Genomic DNA, 25,798 nt, shown 5'->3' with positions numbered 1-25,798 from the left:
AGAATTATGGAGAGTTTCGAGGACTCCGATGATGGCAGAAGTGCGATGGTTCGAGGTGGTTGATGCTGGACGCGTCCATCCTTCGTATACACCACTGGCAAACATGAAGGGGGTCTGCTTCCCCCGGAACTCCTCCCCTGGCAAGCCCTCAAAGCACTCCTCCAACACACGATCCACACCTCCCCCACCACATCCACCTGTCTCCACCACCGACCATCCACCTCCAGCACTTCCTCTCTCTCTCTCTCTCTCTCTTACCACCCCACTCCCCTCCAACACATGATCCACACCTCCCCCACCACATCCACCTGTCTCCACCACCCACCACCATCCACCTCCAGCACTCCTATTAATATATAAAGTAAGAGCAGATCACACCAAGCTTGCCTGCTTACCTGCTTGGCTGCATGTCGAAGGAGTCGATCCAGTCGAAGGAGTCGACCTAGAGCCAGCAGTACAGTGTAAGATTATGAGGCTCGTCAGGTAGAGTATGAGGCTCCTCAGGTAGAGTATGAGGCTCCTCAGGTAGAGTATGAGGCTCGTCAGGTAGAGTATGAGGCTCCTCAGGTAGAGTATGAGGCTCCTCAGGTAGAGTATGAGGCTCGTCAGGTAGAGTATGAGGCTCCTCAGGTAGAGTATGAGGCTCGTCAGGTAGAGTATGAGGCTCGTCAGGTAGAGTATGAGGCTCGTCAGGTAGAGTATGAGGCTCCTCAGGTAGAGTATGAGGCTCGTCAGGTAGAGTATGAGGCTCGTCAGGTAGAGTATGAGGCTCCTCAGGTAGAGTATGAGGCTCGTCAGGTAGAGTATGAGGCTCGTCAGGTAGAGTATGAGGCTCCTCAGGTAGAGTATGAGGCTCCTCAGGTAGAGTATGAGGCTCCTCAGGTAGAGTATGAGGCTCCTCAGGTAGAGTATGAGGCTCGTCAGGTAGAGTATGAGGCTCGTCAGGTAGAGTATGAGGCTCCTCAGGTAGAGTATGAGGCTCGTCAGGTAGAGTATGAGGCTCGTCAGGTAGAGTATGAGGCTCCTCAGGTAGAGTATGAGGCTCCTCAGGTAGAGTATGAGGCTCCTCAGGTAGAGTATGAGGCTCGTCAGGTAGAGTATGAGGCTCGTCAGGTAGAGTATGAGGCTCGTCAGGTAGAGTATGAGGCTCGTCAGGTAGAGTATGAGGCTCCTCAGGTAGAGTATGAGGCTCGTCAGGTAGAGTATGAGGCTCCTCAGGTAGAGTATGAGGCTCCTCAGGTAGAGTATGAGGCTCGTCAGGTAGAGTATGAGGCTCCTCAGGTAGAGTATGAGGCTCCTCAGGTAGAGTATGAGGCTCCTCAGGTAGAGTATGAGGCTCGTCAGGTAGAGTATGAGGCTCCTCAGGTAGAGTATGAGGCTCGTCAGGTAGAGTATGAGGCTCCTCAGGTAGAGTATGAGGCTCCTCAGGTAGAGTATGAGGCTCGTCAGGTAGAGTATGAGGCTCGTCAGGTAGAGTATGAGGCTCGTCAGGTAGAGTATGAGGCTCCTCAGGTAGAGTATGAGGCTCCTCAGGTAGAGTATGAGGCTCCTCAGGTAGAGTATGAGGCTCGTCAGGTAGAGTATGAGGCTCGTCAGGTAGAGTATGAGGCTCCTCAGGTAGAGTATGAGGCTCGTCAGGTAGAGTATGAGGCTCGTCAGGTAGAGTATGAGGCTCCTCAGGTAGAGTATGAGGCTCGTCAGGTAGAGTATGAGGCTCCTCAGGTAGAGTATGAGGCTCGTCAGGTAGAGTATGAGGCTCCTCAGGTAGAGTATGAGGCTCCTCAGGTAGAGTATGAGGCTCGTCAGGTAGAGTATGAGGCTCGTCAGGTAGAGTATGAGGCTCGTCAGGTAGAGTATGAGGCTCCTCAGGTAGAGTATGAGGCTCCTCAGGTAGAGTATGAGGCTCCTCAGGTAGAGTATGAGGCTCCTCAGGTAGAGTATGAGGCTCGTCAGGTAGAGTATGAGGCTCGTCAGGTAGAGTATGAGGCTCGTCAGGTAGAGTATGAGGCTCGTCAGGTAGAGTATGAGGCTCCTCAGGTAGAGTATGAGGCTCGTCAGGTAGAGTATGAGGCTCGTCAGGTAGAGTATGAGGCTCGTCAGGTAGAGTATGAGGCTCCTCAGGTAGAGTATGAGGCTCCTCAGGTAGAGTATGAGGCTCCTCAGGTAGAGTATGAGGCTCCTCAGGTAGAGTATGAGGCTCCTCAGGTAGAGTATGAGGCTCGTCAGGTAGAGTATGAGGCTCGTCAGGTAGAGTATGAGGCTCGTCAGGTAGAGTATGAGGCTCGTCAGGTAGAGTATGAGGCTCGTCAGGTAGAGTATGAGGCTCCTCAGGTAGAGTATGAGGCTCCTCAGGTAGAGTATGAGGCTCCTCAGGTAGAGTATGAGGCTCGTCAGGTAGAGTATGAGGCTCCTCAGGTAGAGTATGAGGCTCCTCAGGTAGAGTATGAGGCTCCTCAGGTAGAGTATGAGGCTCCTCAGGTAGAGTATGAGGCTCGTCAGGTAGAGTATGAGGCTCCTCAGGTAGAGTATGAGGCTCCTCAGGTAGAGTATGAGGCTCCTCAGGTAGAGTATGAGGCTCCTCAGGTAGAGTATGAGGCTCGTCAGGTAGAGTATGAGGCTCGTCAGGTAGAGTATGAGGCTCCTCAGGTAGAGTATGAGGCTCGTCAGGTAGAGTATGAGGCTCGTCAGGTAGAGTATGAGGCTCCTCAGGTAGAGTATGAGGCTCCTCAGGTAGAGTATGAGGCTCCTCAGGTAGAGTATGAGGCTCGTCAGGTAGAGTATGAGGCTCCTCAGGTAGAGTATGAGGCTCCTCAGGTAGAGTATGAGGCTCCTCAGGTAGAGTATGAGGCTCCTCAGGTAGAGTATGAGGCTCCTCAGGTAGAGTATGAGGCTCCTCAGGTAGAGTATGAGGCTCCTCAGGTAGAGTATGAGGCTCCTCAGGTAGAGTATGAGGCTCCTCAGGTAGAGTATGAGGCTCCTCAGGTAGAGTATGAGGCTCCTCAGGTAGAGTATGAGGCTCCTCAGGTAGAGTATGAGGCTCCTCAGGTAGAGTATGAGGCTCCTCAGGTAGAGTATGAGGCTCGTCAGGTAGAGTATGAGGCTCCTCAGGTAGAGTATGAGGCTCCTCAGGTAGAGTATGAGGCTCCTCAGGTAGAGTATGAGGCTCCTCAGGTAGAGTATGAGGCTCGTCAGGTAGAGTATGAGGCTCCTCAGGTAGAGTATGAGGCTCCTCAGGTAGAGTATGAGGCTCCTCAGGTAGAGTATGAGGCTCCTCAGGTAGAGTATGAGGCTCGTCAGGTAGAGTATGAGGCTCGTCAGGTAGAGTATGAGGCTCCTCAGGTAGAGTATGAGGCTCGTCAGGTAGAGTATGAGGCTCCTCAGGTAGAGTATGAGGCTCGTCAGGTAGAGTATGAGGCTCCTCAGGTAGAGTATGAGGCTCGTCAGGTAGAGTATGAGGCTCCTCAGGTAGAGTATGAGGCTCGTCAGGTAGAGTATGAGGCTCGTCAGGTAGAGTATGAGGCTCCTCAGGTAGAGTATGAGGCTCGTCAGGTAGAGTATGAGGCTCGTCAGGTAGAGTATGAGGCTCGTCAGGTAGAGTATGAGGCTCGTCAGGTAGAGTATGAGGCTCGTCAGGTAGAGTATGAGGCTCGTCAGGTAGAGTATGAGGCTCCTCAGGTAGAGTATGAGGCTCGTCAGGTAGAGTATGAGGCTCGTCAGGTAGAGTATGAGGCTCGTCAGGTAGAGTATGAGGCTCGTCAGGTAGAGTATGAGGCTCGTCAGGTAGAGTATGAGGCTCGTCAGGTAGAGTATGAGGCTCCTCAGGTAGAGTATGAGGCTCCTCAGGTAGAGTATGAGGCTCCTCAGGTAGAGTATGAGGCTCGTCAGGTAGAGTATGAGGCTCGTCAGGTAGAGTATGAGGCTCCTCAGGTAGAGTATGAGGCTCGTCAGGTAGAGTATGAGGCTCCTCAGGTAGAGTATGAGGCTCGTCAGGTAGAGTATGAGGCTCGTCAGGTAGAGTATGAGGCTCGTCAGGTAGAGTATGAGGCTCGTCAGGTAGAGTATGAGGCTCCTCAGGTAGAGTATGAGGCTCGTCAGGTAGAGTATGAGGCTCGTCAGGTAGAGTATGAGGCTCGTCAGGTAGAGTATGAGGCTCCTCAGGTAGAGTATGAGGCTCGTCAGGTAGAGTATGAGGCTCGTCAGGTAGAGTATGAGGCTCGTCAGGTAGAGTATGAGGCTCGTCAGGTAGAGTATGAGGCTCGTCAGGTAGAGTATGAGGCTCCTCAGGTAGAGTATGAGGCTCCTCAGGTAGAGTATGAGGCTCCTCAGGTAGAGTATGAGGCTCGTCAGGTAGAGTATGAGGCTCGTCAGGTAGAGTATGAGGCTCCTCAGGTAGAGTATGAGGCTCCTCAGGTAGAGTATGAGGCTCCTCAGGTAGAGTATGAGGCTCGTCAGGTAGAGTATGAGGCTCGTCAGGTAGAGTATGAGGCTCCTCAGGTAGAGTATGAGGCTCCTCAGGTAGAGTATGAGGCTCCTCAGGTAGAGTATGAGGCTCCTCAGGTAGAGTATGAGGCTCCTCAGGTAGAGTATGAGGCTCCTCAGGTAGAGTATGAGGCTCGTCAGGTAGAGTATGAGGCTCCTCAGGTAGAGTATGAGGCTCCTCAGGTAGAGTATGAGGCTCGTCAGGTAGAGTATGAGGCTCCTCAGGTAGAGTATGAGGCTCGTCAGGTAGAGTATGAGGCTCCTCAGGTAGAGTATGAGGCTCGTCAGGTAGAGTATGAGGCTCCTCAGGTAGAGTATGAGGCTCCTCAGGTAGAGTATGAGGCTCGTCAGGTAGAGTATGAGGCTCGTCAGGTAGAGTATGAGGCTCGTCAGGTAGAGTATGAGGCTCGTCAGGTAGAGTATGAGGCTCCTCAGGTAGAGTATGAGGCTCGTCAGGTAGAGTATGAGGCTCCTCAGGTAGAGTATGAGGCTCCTCAGGTAGAGTATGAGGCTCCTCAGGTAGAGTATGAGGCTCCTCAGGTAGAGTATGAGGCTCCTCAGGTAGAGTATGAGGCTCCTCAGGTAGAGTATGAGGCTCCTCAGGTAGAGTATGAGGCTCGTCAGGTAGAGTATGAGGCTCGTCAGGTAGAGTATGAGGCTCCTCAGGTAGAGTATGAGGCTCGTCAGGTAGAGTATGAGGCTCCTCAGGTAGAGTATGAGGCTCGTCAGGTAGAGTATGAGGCTCCTCAGGTAGAGTATGAGGCTCGTCAGGTAGAGTATGAGGCTCCTCAGGTAGAGTATGAGGCTCCTCAGGTAGAGTATGAGGCTCCTCAGGTAGAAGAGCTAAGGTTAAGACAGAGGTCAGATTAGCATCGGAGGTCAGGAGGTCACACTCAGATAACCCTCAGTGGGTCGCCTCTAACCACAGGAGGTGAGGGAGGAAGATAGTGTGGTGGTGATGGTGGTGGTGGTGGAGACCAGTGTTGGTGTTGGTGAAATCACCAACAGCCTTGTTGGAGACCATTGTAGAGAAGACTGTGATGATAGTGAACTGGAGCCATCTGTCTGTCTGTCTCTGTGTCTTTCTATCTGCCTGTGTGTCTGTCTGTCTGTCTATCTGTCTCTCTGTCTGTCACATGGGCCCCAGTTACTCTTTCATTTTCCCCCCATGAGGATCTTTAATAGTCTCCGTTCTTCCATCTCCTGACGATCATATCAAACGTCTCTAAGTTCCATTGACGACAGAAAACAGTGCAAAAATCTATTTATCTCATTCTCAGCACAGCCTTATAGACGGAAAGACCTTTTACCACGAACGAATAATTGAAAAGTCAGTATCATCTTATTGTTGCTGAATGATCTCCAAGGCTGCGTGAGTTCAAATTTCAATAGAGAAAATTATGCATATACGATATTTGGCTGATATTACAGTAAAGGAATCCAGAGGGATTTCATCTTAATCAGACATAAATACTTTACATTCACAAGTTCTCCTTACACTTCTTTAGCTTAAAAGCGCTAAATTCTTTCATATGATCCTTTGAGACATAATCTTTGTCTGAGATAAACTTCAGCTATGTTTAGCTTGCAATCAGCTATCTAAGCTTCCCTTTTCAGTTAAGCTTAAGACCAAATATCCAGCTTTATTACATATCAATTATCTTATCTTTTATCTATAAGGTTTCACTTAACATGTCGAAAATATATATATGCCTACAGCGTATCTGAGGAATTTATACTTCCTAAATTAAGAACACAGAAATGTATAGAAATCACTTGATCGAACTCTCTTGCACAAATTCAACTACAATCAACAGAGAGTGATAACGTACAATGCTGTCTCAATAACTTAACCTAAATATGCAACAATACTTCTACAAACAACGTACAAATCTTTGAAACTGAACAGATCATAATCATGTTTATCTCCTGAGAAAGAGGAGATGGAGTCATTCAATATAAGGATAGGACAAGCGACACATTGCATAGATCAACATGAAAAAATTGAGAAAAATGAATACAAGTGAACAAGACTTACAATGTATTGAAGCCAGTCGATTAAAGTTGAATTAGGAAGAAATTAGGACTAATACATTAAAGGATACATTATCAATAAACGTAGAATAAAAATCCAGTTTAAGAACGGGTGATCAAATTTGCGAAATGAACTGAAGATAAGACAATAATCATCTTTGGAATACAACAGAAACAAAATGGAATGTCGTACAAGAAGATTAAAACGAAAAATCATCATCAATATCCAAGATTTTGGGGGATTATGATGAAAAACCAACTAAAACACGAAAACCAAAGATAAATATGAAAACAAAATAAATGAAGATACAGAATAAAGAGGCAAGACGTTTCATATAACAGACAAAACCCAAAATCTTCCAGCGGTAAATGAATTAGATTATCTGGTAGGGAAGGTTGGTTGGGCTGGAAGAACCGCAAGATCAAGATAGAGATCAGATCCTTTATAGAATATTGGATTCGCCGCGCTGCCGCCTCACAGTGGACTCCGATTACACACAAGAGGATCCACAATGACTTGGAGAAACATTTGCTTCCCCTCTTGCACGCCTTTGTCTTTCCCATTCGCTTTCTTGCGTATATTTGTATTTCTTGTTGCAGCTTAGCTAGACCCTTTTTTTTTAGGGGGTTGGGAAGGCCATTTCAAGAAGTATCTTTATCTATCAGTATCTCCTACGCGTCCATTATATCTTTCGCCTTTCGGAAATATTGCTTTGGATTATCTGTGGTTCAAATCTCCCCATCAGTCTCTCCAAATGGTGCCTTCCTCAAACATTTCGCCGGGCGAAGTTGCGTCATATCCTTTGCTTCTCCTCTGCGCTGTGTTTATCCTCTGTTTCAATTTTGTTTTCGCAATGGTTAGAATTATATGTAGATGTAGCCTTGTCTCTCTCTCTCTCTCTCTCTCTCTCTCTCTCTCTCTCTCTCTCTCTCTCTCTCTCTCTCTCTCTCTCTCTCTCTCTCTCTCTCTTGTTCTTCGCAGTTGAAAGGTTTGATAAAGAAGTCGTCCAGTCACCTACTGAGGTGGTCGAGTCGTTAGCATCTTGCCCTCAAAGGGCTTGAGGTCGTAAGTGTAAACATCGGAGTTTATTTTGGCCTCTCTCTCTCTCTCTCTCTCTCTCTCTCTCTCTCTCTCTCTCTCTCTCTCTCTCTCTCTCTCTCTCTCTCTCTCTCTCTCTCTCTCTCTCTCTCTCTCTCTCTCTCTCTCTCTCTCTCTCTCTCCGCAAACCCAGTCCCACAGCAACATCCATCACCGACCACAGCCCTGGTCAATAAGCGTCAGTGCGTCATTGCCACGGAGAATATTTTGAATCTTAAAGACATTTTACAGCACGACCAAATATGGCGTGTGATTCTCGGCCCTTGTCTTCCCTCCTCCTCAATTCACTGCAGGACTATCCAACGTCCTTCCCCCCCATGCCCCTAGCGAGTTGGTTTGTCTGTATCGGGGGTCCGGTCAGGTGGTCTTGCCTTCAATGAAAAGTCTGCATATGCTTCTTGCGTCTCTTTCTCGAGGCAGTCTCGCTCAGACGGACGATTAAGAACGAAGGGAGCCCCATTTGGTGCAATACGTTCTCCATCTTGGGGCTAAGCTGGATCTCAGCGTTTAAAGCCGAGCAGATTAGATCAACAATATACATATGAATTAACGCAATTAACACATGCCCGAAATCGCCCACAAGAGAGAGAGAGAGAGGGAGGCTCTGGAAACCACTAGAGATAAACATCGTAACTATACACAAGCAAATGTCCCTTTAATCAGTGAGGGACCAGTCCCCTCATTATGTAATTAGCGAGACGATATTGAATTTCCCCCAGAGCCAATGTGATGCTGATTATCCAGGTAATTAATAGCCCCCGTGTACGGGCAAAGGGCCCCCAACTCTGGATTAATCAAAGATCATAGATCGCTCCTCAAAACAAAACTGTTCGTTATTTATCCGCACGAGATTACCATCTTAACTACAAACAAAGCAGTTAATTGGAGCGGCTCTCCTGGCCTGGGCTGACCATAAAGTTGGCTAAGTGACACGTTCGGTATTGTAGGCCGAGCTCGCCCCTCACCGCTGCAGTGTGTGTGTGTGTGTGTGTTTCCTGCAAGGACCCCACAACCTGGGGTCGTGCAATGCTCCAGCCCATGTCGGGAAAACGTTCTTGATCCACTGTTTGAAGCTAGTGAGCACGACGGTACGACCCCCGAGCACGACGGTACGACCCCTGAGCACGACGGTACGACCCCTGAACACGACGATACGACCCCTCGACACGACGATACGACCCCTGAGCACGACGGTACGACCCCTGAGCACGACGGTACGACCCATGAGCACGACGGTACGACACTTGAGCACGACGGTACGACACTTGAGCACGACGGTGTGATTTTTGAGCACGAAGGTACGACACTTGAGCACGACGGTGTGATTTTTGAGCACGAAGATACGACCCTTAAGCACGACGGTATGATCCTTGTTTTTCAAAGTACGACCTTTGGATACGACGGTACGACTTTTGGTTCCATGGGTCAGATCAAAGGGCAGGCCTTCATATCCAAGGATCGTATGGTAGAACCAAAGTGGTCTGTACCACGGCGCTCCAGCGTCGTACCATCAAGGATCATACATACACTCGAGCTCAACTGGTTGAACATGTACTCAGGTTTCCTGCTTAAGTTAGCACCCGTGTCTGTACGATAAGGCTTGCTACTCCTCTTTCACTTAGGATCCTCCTATTCTATGCAAGTTAGAGCACTCGTGTCTCCCATAGAAGTTAGCACTCATGTCCGCTATATATATATATATATATATATATATATATATATATATATATATATATATATATATATATATATATATATATATATATATATATATATATATATATAAGTAAGCTCTTGTAAAAAATAAGTTAAGAGGTCGTAACTATCAAAGAAATGAATGTGCTTGGAGCACTGCTTATATATATTTCATTTTACTCCCTTTGCATTTGCTACAGACGATCTTTTTTATTTACAAAAGTTTGCGTTCAAAATTTCCAGCGTATATTAATGCAGGCGAATACCGACCGAGCCAGTTCTTCTGTCATGTTCTACAAGATAGTTCTTCTATCAGCTACACAAGTTACCACGGATGTTTGTGCTAATTCAACACTTGTGGCTGTGGGAGTTAACATTAACAACCCTAAGATCTGGCTACATTACTTACACCTTGTTGGCTGTGAGCGTTCGCGCCAGCGTCCACCTTTGTAAGTTAGCTTTTCCTTCTCCTTCATAACTTAGCTCTCCCATTTGCTGGGTAAGTTAGACTTGGCATCTTGTGCATAAATTATCACTCACATGTGCCGTACGAGTTAGAAGTCGTAACTGGCTTGTGAGTTAGGTCTCGGGGGGCCTGATGGGAACGTCAGCGTTCACGGCTGCGGTGCAATTTAATGCTTCATCTCCTTTATACTCCTCTATAAATGCACACACACACACACACACACACACACACACACACACACCCTGGCTGGCACATTAAACATGGGGCTCATCTAATCTCCAAGCTGATATTCAAGTCTGTTATATTAATTAGGTTTCATATTCATTCTATGACCCCGGACCATTATGGCCTGTAAGTTAGGTCAGCAGCAGCCCGCGCAAACCACCCTGGGCTGGCCCCCCCGCTATGTAAATCATTGCTTGCCTCTGTGAAACGAGCCAAACGCTTGTTACTCTGCGTAAGTCAGCCCTCTCGTTAGCCGTGTGTGATTGGACATTCGCGCCTGATACGCTACATAGATAACTCTTTTAAAAATGCCTGACAGAGAAGTTGACATGCATGGCTGGCGTGTTATTTGGCGTTTTGCGCGGCTAAATGTTCCTGTCGGAGGTAAGTGAACGTTTCTCGTTGCTGTATGATATAGCACCGCCTCCACTCTCTGGCTAGCTATATATCTATCTGCTCCTGTTACGGCTCGCTTGTGCAGTCGACCTTCTGTGTAAGTTAGTGTTCAAGTGGCAGATAAGGAATCGAATCTAATCGGGCATTCATATCTGCTATGGTAATTAGCCTTCGTCTGCTATATATATGCCAACATTTTATATCATATAAGTTAGCCCTCAAGTGCTCCATAAGGTAGAACTAAAGTCTCTCATAGAGAATAATGACCTGGGTCTTACGTCAACCGGCAATCATATTTCTTGTATGAATTACACTCGAAATGCGATTCGATTTAGCAGTCAAACTTGCTCTAGAGATTAGCAATCTGGCTCTTGCGTCTGCTATGTAGATGGGTGTTTGCGTCTACTATATACGCCAGTGACGTAAGTCTAACAACAAGAGCTTGAGGACTTATCCACCATACGGAGGTAGAGGGAGGAGTTGTTCTCTCATTGAATATAACCCTTGTACATCGTCTTATTATCATTATTATCATCTTCATTAATAATATTATAATTATCATTATCATTATCATTACTATCATTATTATTATCATTATCATCATTATTTCATTATCATTATTATTACTATTATCATTATCAAATTAGATTAAAGTGTTCTCTCTTAATCATATACGAATCAGTTCTGTTGATAATTTGACTGTATAACACTTGTACTTTTTGTGGATTAAAGATCCTTATTTGATTTTTTGATATGATGTGGTTCTCTATAGTAGGGGGGGTCTCATTTAGATCTTTATTCTTGATTTGTTTAATTGTTCTGATGCATCAAATGACACCAGATGATAAGAATTTTGTGTGAAATGGATTTACAAATGGAATTAACTTATTCTAATGTATTACATTCTCCTTGGCAACTCTCTCTCTCTCTCTCTCTCTCTCTCTCTCTCTCTCTCTCTCTCTCTCTCTCTCTCTCTCTCTCTCTCTCTCTTTCTCTCTCTCTCTCTCTCTCTCTCTCTCTCTCTCTCTCTCTCTCTCTCTCTCTCTCTCTCTCTCTCTCTCTCTCCCCTACCGTTGAGCGACACCACCCAAGCCATTAGACGCTAAAGCGCACAAGAACTTAAAAAAAAGAAGTAACTCTCGGGTCATGGGGGAAGATTCTGTGCGATGAGCATTAAGAATGTCTAACTCCTGTACCTCTGTTCTGTAAAGGTAAAAACCATTTTGCATTTCATTTCGACAACATCTCTGACTTACACTTGCAAATGTTCACCCTGGGTCAAAGCGTTCTAGCATTTTGGATAACCCTCGAGAATTGTGAGGCTCTGCCCAGTATTGTAATAAATCATATAAATCATAACTAAAATCCCATTCTATATTTTATCTATAAAGTTATTTCGTCTGCCTCTATAACGTCTGATTTTCTGATGTATTGAGATGAATTCTGAGATGGATAGTGAGGTTAATTCAGGTATACATCAGTTCTCCTGTTTGATATTATCTATCTTATTTCAGACGATTCGCAAGGATCTTGAACACATTGTAAACTTTGAGATTCTCGTGATATTTCAGCCAGGGAGAGATAGAGATAATACAGCTTCAGTTATGGTCATATTTATGCTTTACAGAGAGACATGAAGACTGGAGTATCGTGGTAGATTATATGGACTTATGAAAATGAGGGAAAAAGAAATGAGGAGTCTTATGATAAAAGCGAAATATTTATGTATTTCATGAGGTGAAGATGAGGATGCAGAATATATCGAGAGGTACAATGGGAGACGACCTCATGACCCTTGGTCATGTATGAGTCCCGCCTCACAACTCACACGGAAAAAAAGAAGAGAAAAGATTTGGGAGTTTTTGCACTTGACGTGTTGGATAAGTTAAGAATTATGGTAGAGTAACATTTAACTATTGATAGCCAATTAATCCAGACACACACACAGACACACACACATACACACACACACACACACTCACACATACACACACAGATGAGGCCCCACGAGTGTAAAACTCCCTCTCCATATGATAAAAGCTGATGATTATTCATTCACAATGTAAACCATAGACATCAGACATAGACACACACTAACGATATCAGACATGGACATACCCCCACGATACGAGACATAGACACCCCCCCCTCCCCCCACGATAAGAGACATAGACATACCCCCACTCAACTTCATAGTGACAAAAAAAGATACATCATGTAATGCTGCATCACGTGGGGAACCCATCATTACGTCATCTGTTGGACTAAATGTAAATCGAACAAAAGGAAACGTCTACGAGATAACAGAGATGATATTTCCCTAATCTGAGACGTAGTTAACCCATGAACAACGTTGGCATTGTTGAGTTGGTCGTTAGCACACATACTGATGGTTTCCTGGTGGTGGAATGTTTGTAAACAAAGATTTTACGTCAAAGCTGGTCGTGACGCAACGGAATTCAATCCAAATTACAAGCTTTCCTTTACGTACGAAAAAGAATCCTTTATTGTAAATTCATTATTAGTTATTGGTGAAATAAATGGAACTAAGGATTTTACTAAATAGTAATTATACGTGCCGATTGCTGTGAGTATAGACCTCAAAGGAGAATCCGCCTAATGCACCTTTAGCAGAAGATATCTATTGGTGGAACATTAGACAAACTATTGTCTTTCAGTAAAATCATCAACTGTATCAAGAAATGTAACATATTTTCCAGTACAGTTCTCTGGGAAGGCCAGTAATACACGTCGTAAAGATATTGACTATGTAATAACGTTAATGAGCCTCACCCACACGTTGACATTAGTGTTTAAAGCAGGAAATACAATTTAATCATTGTTTTCCAAGTTTATGGATGAGTTATTCCTACTGAGTTGCAACTGTCATTTGTTTATCAGTATAAACACAACAGTTGTAATGCTTTGTATATTTGTGTAGACGAAGCGACGGCTCAGGATGCGCATTTCTGAACACATAGGGCGGTCTGTACGAGCGAACTGCCTAACTACCAACTCCCCAATCATTCTCAGCAGTCTTGAATCGCTCTCACGACAGTGACCTGTCAACGTGGGGAGCGGGCTTCATCTATCCTGGTCAGTAGCTCACCAGCCACCGACTTGTGGATACTGGAGGTCCTCTTGTACTACAGGAACGAACCCACTGCAGGGAACAATGAAGCAACGAGTGGATTATCGTGATTTCAGGTAATTCATTTTTTTTTTTTTTTAGAGGTTGAGAGTTGAAGTGTTTCGTTGGTTTTAAGTGTGTGTTTTAGCATTCGAATATTAGGAACTGTGGAGTTCTCATCTCGACCGGGAAATATTGCCTGTTTGATTTATACAAGTCACATTTTAATGTATTTTAAGTGAGTAGTACTGTTGATCATTATTATTAATTTTCCTTAATTTTTTTACGATTATTCATTTACGTTGGGGTTTTCTGATGCATATTATTCGAGGAACATTGTAGATTTTGTTTGAGTAGAAACTGATAATGTGGATATTGAATGTATCTTGTCCTTTCTTTTTTTTCTTTAATGGGTTCCGATTAGAATATAGGTGATTACCGAAACGTTAGCCAATCGACCAATAATGTTCGTCCAAACCTTTATATTTTTCGTACGGGTTCAAATCCTTGCTATTGGAGGGCATTTATATATATACATATGCTTATATTTGCATTCGTATTCATATATGCTGATGTATATATCTACACAATAATTCGTTGGTATACTTGTATATATATCTTGAATTTCCCGTAAATGTTGAGCCATAAATGAACTTGTCCAAACATAACCAGGCCTGCTCCACTACCCTGAGCCAGCCAACCCACGGCGACAGTAATATTTTCCTCATGTTATCTGATAAGGTGATAACAATTATGAGAAACAACGGGGAACGGCAGCAATCATCCTAAACTGAACAGGCACCCAATGGTGGTCTGTGTTACTGGATTGTTTGGTGGTGAATAATCGGGTCCGTTAGGAGGAGGAGGAGAGAGCTCATTCTTGGCCCTTAGTTGGGTACTTAAGGTCTCGTTCCTCATGCTGGGGAGTGTTTAAGGTCTATCGCCCTTTCCCTAAGGGGTATTAAAGATCTACTCCCTTTTTACATAAGGGAATATGCTAAGGGTTTAATCCTTCCCCTGAGGGATGGTAGGAGTCCACCTCCTTCCCCTGAGGGGTTCCTGGGAGGAGGAGGTTGGAGGGGGGGATCGATGATTCCCCCGTGGGTGCAGGAGGAAGCAAGAGCGGGTCAGGTTGTGATGGTATCACTGTAAGGCCGCCAGGTGATGCGGTCTCGCCATAAATTTCGGATAATTCGAGACAAACCACAGAGCAGACGGCGATAAACGAAGGAGATAGAGGAGGCGTCGCGCCATACTGGCGTGTTGAGGCGGGGGAATTTAAGGGGGGGGGTGTTCCCACATGGGGAGGAGCTGGGGAGGGGTTGTGTTGTGGGGAGAAGGGGAGGAAAGGAAACGACTGCATGAATCGAGAGATGGATGGTGGCAGATATTCATATCCATGTAATATGCATTTGCATGCATAAACTCGCGCGCGCACACACACGTATATATATATATATATATATATATATATATATATATATATGCATAATATATATATATATATATATATATATATATTGATATATGTATATGAATATACATAATATACGTATGTCTGACAAATGGGTAAACAATTATCATGAAGAATATCGTTAATACTATCCTCCCCTGGTCTTTAACTTTATTTGAAAATAACTAGAAAAACATTTGTATTAAAGCACTCGTCCCTTTAGATAAACCACTGTCAACACACAATAGATTAACAGTACCCAGAGGTCATGTGTCGGTGCAAGACAGATGTATGTTGAATCATCATGGTAAAGAATGATTCATCATCCGTGGACACAGAAAAAAGAACACAGAAAGTCTACAGACTCATAAGCCACTATGCCTCTCTTTCCGTCGTGTTTACCTCGATAAATACAGAGCCTACAGCATGAGTGATGGTAACACATAAGCGAAAAAGCTATTCATTATCGTCTTTTTTTTTTTTCCTTTCCTCAGAAAAAAGAAAACGTATAGTTAGACATGAACCTCTTTGAGTCAAGACGAATGGACAGAACCATCAGTCATTCTTTATTGTAGTTGAGAGGATCTCGTGGTGCCAAAAATGGCCGTCTTAACATACAGTGTTAAACTGCAGGCTCTGCCCTTTTGAGACATGGCAGCATTATCTCATTAAATAGGCGCACCTTGATGAAGTAGCGTGGCACCCTGGGTGGTTGTGGGCCCCGGCGACTGAAGCCTCCATGTGCTTGTAATGGGAGGGGACCTCTTGCATGATTGGCTCCGCGGGGAGCAAGGCAAATGATTGGTCTCTGGTCAGTGTCCGGGAATGATTTGCTCCGACAGGTAGTCACGGAGGATTGGTTGGCCTCAGCTGGGGACTAGGGGATGATTGAGGCTTCAGCGCGCTCACGGATGATCGGCCTCGCTGAGAGTTCAAGGATGATTGGGGGCCTCTGCTCTTCCTCGTGTAGGATAACGAAAGTGATTGGTTACTATTGGGGGATTCGGTGATGATTGGCTTTTACGGGGAATTGACGGATTGGATTCTGGTATGTAATCATTGCTGACAGATGATCCACTCCTGTTTAGTGTTCACAGATGGTTCACTGTAGTTAGATCTCCCTGATAGTCCACTTCTAGCTCGTCCACACAGATGGTCAGTATATAACCAACGTTCATAGATATTCAATGTCTTGTGAGTACTAGCAGATGGCAGACGTCTAAAGCCGAGGAAGAGTCTCGCCAGTGACCTTCTGTGAGTCAGAATGCGCTTTTTTGAGTCGTCCCTCGCACGTCGAACACCTTGGCTCACATGTGCACAAGACCCCATTTACCTAATGCAAAATCGAAAGCTTTCTTGAGAGACTTGTACCGAATGATTCCCAAAATAAATTGATAAAAAGTAAATCAAATAAACTGCTTTGTTCATGAGATGCTTTCCGGTTTCAAAATTGCTCTGCACCTCTTCTCGGAGATTAACTTTATGATTTCTGTGGATAGATATAACTTGAGGGTTAATGTGTCTTTCACGCAAGTTGTTAACACTGAAAGAACATGGGATTACAGTAAGAGGAAAAAGGAAAGTGAAGCAAGCAGATCTAATGGTCTGTGACGAGGTTATATATGCTGGAGGACAGTAATGATAGACCCAATATCTAATCTAGATAGATGGAGACAGGATAATAAAGCAGGAGTCTCCTCCAAACCTGCCTTCCCTTCCCTTATTTTCTGCAAATCGTATTATTCTTCTATCGGGAGTTAAAGACTCTATTTTCAGCCTAAGTCAAGGGACATTAGATCTCGAATTTGATCCTAGCCATGCTGACGTAGGTGTATATTTTCTCAGCCTTACACCAGAGGACTTAAGTCTTAAGACATGATATTCTCCTGTGGGGTCTAGCAAGTCTCTCATGAGACGTCAGATCTATTAGCCATGTTGGGTAACCATTTGCCAAAGTTGAGGACGATTAACCACTGTTAGTTAACCGGCGTTTGGCTTGTCAGTGGCAGCGTGTGGTCTGGTGCACTGGAGAAATGACATGGCTCTCATGAACTATCGGTCATCTTCACGTGTCATGATCAGTCATCCCCACTTGTCATCCTCGTGTGTCATGACTATTTGTCAAAACTTGTTTTTCATCCACCGTCCTCAAACCGTTGGTCACCTTCATCCACATGTCGTCCATCGTCTCCACCTGTCATCCACTGCTCCATTCCCCTACCTCTCATCCACCTATTATTCTCCGACCCCAAAATCATCCACCGTCTTCCACTTATAACCCACCGTCCACCAGCTCTCATCCACCGTCCTCCACCAATCATCCACTTACAACAGCCACCTCGAGTAGTATCTCGAGAGCCGTATAATGGACCAATGCAGGACTAACAGTGAGCCAGGGAAGGGCCGGCCACTGGTTGGCCAGAGTGGACCGTTTATGGACCAGTGGAGGCCAGTGGTGCATCGTCGGTGGACCACTGATGAACCAGACCGGTGCTAGGTAGACGATCAGTGGACCACTGATGGACTAGACCCATGGTGGAATATCGGTGGACCAGTGATGGACCGGTGGTGGACCATCGATGGACCAGTGATGGACCGGTGGTGGACCATCGATGGACCGGTGGTGAACCGCTGTAACTCCTCAGTGTAGGTACAGAACCGGTAGCGCTGGGCGTGTGCCGACGCCGCCGCTGACCCACACACCACTCTGATTGGCCCTCCTGTATGCAAATGAGGCGTGGGGGGGGGGGGGGAGGGAGGGGGGCCCGGCCAAGCCTCGGCCGGTCCGTCGGGCGGCCGAGGCAGCAGGGCGGATGAGAGGAGGGGGGGGGGGGGAGCTCTGCCCGCTCGGCCGCTATCATTATGAACACAGCTCGGCAAAAACTGATCCGGGTACCTCGTATAATATTGTCGGCGCACCGCTGATGACCACGCTGGGAGAGAGAGAGAGAGAGAGAGAGAGAGAGAGAGAGAGAGAGAGGAGTACCTACCTACGAGTACCTGCTTACGAGGACTGGCCAAACGGAGGACCTATTGACACGTATACCTTGACATTTCGCGAGACTGCCAGGGCTAGCTACTAGCACTCACCGTAGAGACAGACAGGTAACTAAATGAGAGAGTATCTTCAAGTACTTACAACGAGAGAGAGTTACAGACCACGCGGACCCATGGTCCAAGCGAGGTGGCCTGGCCTTAAAAGCAGTAGACGAGAAGGATAGCAAAGGAGAGAGGGAGAGAGTCGGCAGTACAACATACCTCGTCGGGTCTGCACTAATTAACGCCACTATACCGTGTGAACGATCGTGTTCGCTGTATCGCTTGGCTCACCAGACACCAGGACACATCACCATCCTCCTTGTGACCTCGATCGACATCACCCTTGTCATTATCACCAACACCAAAATCGCCAACATTGCCAAAAAGATCACTAGCATCACCACCGCCACTTTCATCTCCAACAGCGACACCCGCTCCACCAAGATCACCACCTTTATGACCACCACCAACAGCTTATCCCCGAGTCACCTGGTGTTGAAACTTCAAAGCTTTTCCTCACCTGGAGTTCGAGAACCTGAATTCTGGGTGCTGATGGATACCATGTTTTCGTCTCTTCGTGAACGTCTTTGTCTGAGACGAGGACCAAATTGTGATATTGTTGAAGATGTCTTACTTGTTGTTGGGGATGTTGTCAGAGATACTGGAACAATAGACCTGAATGTAATGTTAGAGATGTTGCATTGAACGGACACGCCAGACTGAATTAAATCCAAAGAAATTGAGGATCTGGAGAATTGGGGGGAGGGGGGGCATTTTGTGTCGATGCTGAAGACGTCTGTGGTCAGCAAATGGTTTCGTCTTGTATAAACTTCACACTCTCGCTGTTGGCAATAGGATATGTTGGTGGTGGAGCAGACGAGGGAAAGTTTCTGTAGCAACGAGTGGGTATTCTCAAAGGCTATTTGTTTATAGTTATTCAAATTGCTGCTGGTATTGACAGATATAAATGCAAATTCTAGGAATGTCGAAAGGTCTCGTCGTTAACCTGGTCCCTTCTACCCATGAGCGAAAACTTTCTGGAAATGGCCGGGTGCTGTAGGGAATGGCCGGATCGGTTTCGCAAATTATCTAGAGAATTTAGTTGGGAAGGTGTCTGGAATCGTCAGGCGACGCTAGGAGTTGTTGCTTGGATTTGTCAGTAGTTGTTAGAAGGTATCAAGAGCTGTGGCATATCTTGGGAATCATCAAGAGCTGTTGGAAATATAGTTGGGAGACGCTGTAAGTCGTCAGTAGTCGACAATCACTGAGTGTCATTACATGCTGACGGAGGCTGACGAAAGTCGTTTGATGGTGACAGGAACTTTTCGACATTTCCACTATGTCCAAAATTCGGAAAAGTCATTCGCAATTTTCTCATTCAAGACAACACCTAAAGAAAATAGGAAGTTGAAAAAGGTAGATAGAAACGGAACACTCGCTATCAATTCTACTAACGATATGACACTACTGGATGTAGATTCAAACAAGTAAAACCCTTTGATCTATAGTCACCTGCTTAGGATGCTTGAACTTTTCCTTTCCACCTCTATCTAGTTAAAGTTAACCTACAGACTGGAAATAATCGTGTAGTAGCCTCCTAGATAGGTCTGCAATACTAAAAATAAGGAATGATATCGTCCATATATCTCATCTGAACAACGAAGACGAAAGTGCAGAAGCAAATTCCGCGGCTGCTTACGAAAATGAGATTGCAATGGTTGAAAAATAAAAGCGACATTAAGGTTCTCTATATAGAAGTCATAATGTCGTTCTTTATAAGATATGAACTCCAGAGATTAGATTGGACTTTATCATAGGTTAAGCCACACTTTAAGGACAGGGTAGCAGTCGGAATTTGCATTGGCAAGATCAAGAACTTGATAACTTTCCCACTCAACATCTCCATGCATAAAGCAAGCCATGTACTTTCAGCTTCTTAACTTCGAATTCATATGTACACCTTTGTGTGGGTGAGTACGTGTGAGACAGAGAATGTATATGATCGCGGGTAAAAGCATGTATATGTGTTTGTAGCAACTCGTGTATATCAATAATGATAATTAAGTGTTTATTGAATAATGTAAACTGAGGAGCTACAAAAACAGGGATGGGTAAACAAACAGCCTTTACGTAAATAGTCAGGTGGCAGTCTACTGATTGCTGATGATATTTACAATGGGTGGGATAGGGCCATTCGTGTAGCGATGTTTAGGAGCTTTGATGCATTCACTGTGGCTGTGATCCCAAACTGTACCTTGGGGACGAGGGATTTCTGGTTGTAGGAGGTGACGGTGGATACGAAGGTTTAGAATTCTCTTCCCGAACTGTCGTATATGGTCTAGGGGATGGTAACAGAGTCAGGAGGGACATGGTATTGAAACTCTCTTGATAGGTGGTGCAAAAGGGATTAAGGATGACCTTCCATGACTTCAAATGAATATTTTTCTTTTGGTGGTCATTAAGGAAGATCAGCCGGGGTAGGTTTTAGTTGAATAAAGGAAAAAATGAAAGGTGTGTAGATATAACTTGAGTTTGGGAACAAGGAGTCCAACTATTTTTAGTCGACGAAAAATGTGGAGGCAATAGATGCGCGAGTTCATGGAAATTATGATGTGTTCCTACCATTTAGTTTGTCGTCCAGGGTGACACCGGGAAGCTTGATAGACTGAATAGTCTGGAAAGGAGCTGGGTTCTTGAGACAGCAGTGGGTTGGGGGAGGGTTATGAGCAAGGCTGACGTACATGAATACGGTCTTGGTGGTTGGCTGTAGTCCAGTTCTGGAAAATGTTGAGGGTGTTCTGGATAACCTTGTGGTGGGAAGAGCCATTGTCAACGTTGATGTCGTACTTCCTTCGGGCAGTTGCCTCCGTCAGGGCCTCCTTCATAAGAACAAGAGAGTCCTATTTTCGTAACCTTCGGACTCTGCAAGGGAGGAACTGGAAACTGTAGACTGGAAACGTGCAGCCTGACGACTTTCCCAGAGGAAGTCGCCATCTCGAGACGTAAAATGAGTTCCCCTCGACCCAAGGTTAATAGCTTTGCTGATGATCATATCGTGGAACTCTTGCTCGAAATATTTCGTCAGCGAAGGTTCAGAGCCAAAGAAACCTTGCGTCTTTCCAGGACGCGATACGTCGAGTCCAGGAAGCTCTTAACTAGGCACCGTGTAGGATAGAGGGTCTTCACATCATCACGCTGTTGGGAGCCCATTATGTAACCTGCCACGTCTTGTGAAAACTCTCCTCTTCACAAAACTTCCACAAGGGAAGATGATGATCGGGGTGATGGCCGTGGCTCGTAACTCTCCCAGATATTGTGGGCGTGTTTGACTCCAGCATCGGGGGGAAACATATGAAGCCTTCCAGTGCGCGGGACATTTTGATTGCAGGAGAGAGAGGCGCTGATGATGGAGCAGAGGACCTTGGCTTGTTCAGGACTAAACTTTTTAATATAATGTTATAAATGTGTCTGTGTGAACGTATGTGGAGTGTTCATGTGCACGTTTTTACGTGTGTATATATATATTTATACATATATGTATATTATATATATATATATATATATATATATATATATATACACACTTTGTACCATGTATGCTGACGTCTTTAACACCTAAAGCGATTACTTTAATGAAACTGTCCACGACAACAGTGTTGCCAGCACACACACACACACACACGGGGAAAAAAAAAAAGACTCGTCTATCAGCGTTTAATGAATGGATTTGCCTGTGCTGAAATTCCTGAAGCATTTATCTCTTAGTTGGTACATCATTTGAGGGTGGAAGAGCTTTAAGGCGCCGCTCTCAAAGGCTATTCATCTCAGCATCTTGTTTAATTAATGGTTCTGCCTCCACTCGTATGCTGGCCAAAGAGGTTGGGCTTTTGTGTTGTTTGGTCAAGGCTTTAAGATTTTTGATTTAGAACTTGAGCTTAACCTCGAAATATCGCAATTAAGATTATTTTTTTCCTTTGTCTGTCATTAACATTCTCGTTAGTATCATTATCATCATCAATAGAAGCTGTGCTGGAAATATTATTGTGGTCACTCTCACTGACTATAAAATTTTGATTATTTTAATCCATTATTATAGCTGTCTCCTGCGATTGTTATTTCTAGTGGTAGAGGTAGTAGTAGTAGTGGCATAATTGGTGCAACTTTCACCTTCCCGAGGGTACGTACCCTGCACCATAACCTCAGCAGTGGTACGTACCTTGCACCACAACCTGGGATGGTACGTACCGTACACCATAACCTCAGCAGTGGTACGTACCTTGCACCACAACCTGGAATGGTACGTACCCTGCACCATAACCTCAGCAGTGGTACGTACCTTCCACCACAACCTGGAATGGTACGTACCCTGCACCATAACCTCAGCAGTGGTACGTACCTTGCACCACAACCTGGGATGGTACGTACCCTGCACCATAGCCTCAGCAGTGGTACGTACCTTGCACCACAACCTGGGATGTTACGTACCCTACACCATAACCTCAGCAGTGGTACGTACCTTGCACCACAACCTGGGACGGTACGTACCTTTCCCCCTAGAGGTACATTGTTGGGTTCATCGCCTTGGACCAGATGGAGCCTCTGTGGTGAAAGCTTTTGCCGAGCCTTCAGAGGCTAAGGGACCCAAGCGAATGATATCATGCCAGTCTCTGTGGCTAGGTGGCCTGTACAAGATATCTTGCTGGTCTCTCAGTGGCTAGGAGGCCTATATAAGATATCTTGGTCTCAAAGTGGCTACAGGACGTGTAGTTTGTTCCATACTTTTATCCAGAGAATAGTGTGTATATATATATATATATATATATATATATATATATATATATATATATATATATTATTATATTTCATTATCATAATTGGCACGAACATCATAAGACAATAGGGTTGAACATGTAACTAGTGGCAATGCTTAATTATCCTTAGCGGTAAGCGCTGCGCCAACGCCTCATTAAAGACTTTATAATTGCCCGTTTGTCGCCTTCATTAGCCTCTACATGAGAGTTATGGCTACTGCGGACGGGAGAGGACGGCCGGGGACCCACGAGGGGGGACTGGTGTTGGGGACTTATGGGATGAGCAAAGCGCAGACTGACTGACGAGATGTGTAGGAGACTGGCGGAGCTGACGGGGACTGGATAGGACTTTCTGGGATATATGGGGACTGCTGGGGATTGGTAGAGGGGGGGAGGACCGGCGAGGAAGGGCGGGGTACCTCTGGGGACCGTTGTATGCTCAGGAAAATTAACAAACTCAACAGCGAGGCAGGTTTATGGCCTCCTGAATGGTGATGTACACAAGTGGTTGGGTAGGAACCCCATCACTAGGGACGGGGAGAAAGAAAGTCGTGCAGATATAAGTGAAGGAGAGAAGGGAAAGGAGACACAGAGGAGACTAGTAGGAGGAAATAGATTAATATAGATGATAGATAGACTTATAGATGGATAGACAGAGATAGATATCAGACATAGGTACAGACAAATATAATGATAGACAAGGCACACAGACAGAGGCTATTACCCACGTAAGAGACGAACCAATTCACCCCAGACGAGATTTAAATGTGGAACAGACGTTGGTCCCTTTGAGCCTTGACCACAAATCATTATCTTATAACAGAAAATCCGTTGTTCTACGTATCGAAAAAACAAGGGAATAAAGACTACTCATGTATGGAGAGGAGAGAATCGCCTCAGACGGGAAGACAAGGGAAGGGGAAAAAAATGTTAAAGAATATTCTTTGCCAGAAGACATGATGACAGCTCTGAGAGTAGCCAATAGATTGGACCGACTCAAACAAGTTTTTGGGGATGATTGACTGAACTCCATTAGAGTATTGACCATGGAATTAAGGGTGAAATAGGAAGACTGTATCTCGCAACATAAATAGCAGGGATGGCTAGAAGCTACGGCTGTCTGGCTAGGAGGAATGGCTAGACGCTAAAATCGTCTGCTAGGAAAGATGACTAGAAGCTAGAACTGTCTGGCTAGGCAAGCTGAAGCTGTTCGGCTAGGTGGTATCTTGTTTTCAAACTTGTGTGTGTTTGTGTCCGCTTTAAGGGGATGTGAAAAAGCCATCGTGAAAAACATCTAAGAAAATTATGAGTTAGGAGTATATAGATATGGGTATTGGGGTGGGTGAGACGATGGAGAAAAATAGGAAGTTTGGATCACAAGATTAAAGGATTCGGCGTCTTGCTGTAGCTGTTTTGTAGGAGACGAATTATAAATATATATATATATATAAGGTAAGTATATAAAGTAAGATCATGCCTTTTTTTTTTTTTTTCAATATTTGTGTTCGTCTGTACCTGGGTTGGGCCTTGGTCAGACGCTGTCTGGCTAACAGTGGGCCCTGGTTAGACACTAGCCTGAGATAAACCTCCTAACTATGTGTCCAATTGCTTAATCCTTGCGTGAACATCGCCACCGCTTCACACAGCCTCTCAGCCTGCCATGGCCAATTATAAAATACCCAGTGATCATAATAATCATAATAATAACTTGACAGTAACGAACTTGGGGTAATGATGATAAGAGCTTTAAATTGGCAGCGAGGGAGGTTAATAGTGAGTGTAGCAGGGAGGAGGGAGAGATCCATGGGGCGGCTAGGGGGGTTAGGGATCTCTGGACGGAGGCGTCCAGCTCCACATACCCGGTTCACTCGCCCTAATATCTTCCACATCAGGTGACAACTGGGGATTACACTCCACTAATGAGTATAATTAGCAACGGCAGTTGCCTCCTCCTGCACTACCTCCCTTTGCCTATACTCTTAACCTCAATCCTTCCTTATTTACCCCCCTCATTTATCATTCATCTACTTCCTTCTACTACATTAAACTGTTTCCTTTTTCTTCTCGTCTACCTCTTTGTATTCCTGCTTCCGTTTCCACTCTTCTCATTTTACCTTCCTTCCTTGTCCATGACTGGTGTAGCACCTCATCCAGACCACAAGAAGCCTTCCCTGTGACTTCTACTGATCTGGAGGTCCTCCCCTGGCGCGCGCGCGCACACACACTGGCGCCTTTAGCTCACCAGACATATGCAAAATATATGTTTCGCGAAGAGAGTCGAGGATAATGCAACATTTGCATAGAGAGGCTGCGAGTTTATGTAGGTGTAACTGCTACACTAGTGTCTACACTCTGGCGCAGTAGACTGTACGTTCTAGCACAAGGTAGCTACAGTACCGTCTATACATAGTTGTGGTGCATGATGTAGTCTACACTCAGCTGTGGTACATGTTGCAGTCAACCCCCAGCTGTGGTACAAGGTACAGTTATGCACTGACTGCGGTGCGCGGGAAACCCTGCATCCACCTAAGGTACACATGGTACGCAGCCTTTCTCTATAAAACACAACAGACTCTGAACTTTTTACTAAACCCTGTCACTTAAAGTTAATGTCACCTTGCTTAAAACTCATTCTCCGAAACGTAGATAAAAGTAATAGTAAATTTAACTCGTAGATTAGATCATAAATTAGGTTTGCCATCGTTCCGAAAGTATATTGTAAACATTTCTAACTTCTTAGACCAAGGCGAGAATCGTAACGTTTTCATCATGATTATTATATTATCAAAATGTCATTCACACCAATATGAAAAACGGATACAGAGGTAATATACTGTATTAGCAGTAGGTAGGAAAGTCGGTAACAAGCATAATGTATGTGTGTGTATATATATATTATATATATATATATATATATATATATATATATATATATAAACATTTATTTTCTAGGTTAATTCTTTATGGTCAA

At 45.0% G+C, this 25,798-nt stretch overlaps 1 protein-coding gene across 3 annotated transcripts in view; it reads left to right on the top strand.

The window, feature by feature from the left end:
- The window catches only part of LOC139759784 (uncharacterized), a 206,895-nt gene that overhangs the window by 44,557 nt on the left and 136,540 nt on the right, over nt 1–25,798 (top strand). The window contains exon 1 of one of the 3 annotated variants that reach the window (XM_071682239.1): nt 13,502–13,601. The exons of the other annotated variants lie outside the window; for them this stretch is intronic. The gene's annotated coding sequence lies outside the window, so the exon portion shown is untranslated. Of the gene's footprint in view, nt 1–13,501; nt 13,602–25,798 lie in introns of those variants that run through there. 3 annotated transcript variants of the gene reach the window in all.

This window comes from Panulirus ornatus, chromosome 34 (assembly GCF_036320965.1).
Source record: "Panulirus ornatus isolate Po-2019 chromosome 34, ASM3632096v1, whole genome shotgun sequence".
Classification (NCBI taxonomy): Eukaryota; Metazoa; Arthropoda; class Malacostraca; order Decapoda; family Palinuridae; genus Panulirus; species Panulirus ornatus.
This window is presented reverse-complemented; position numbering and strand designations above follow the sequence as displayed.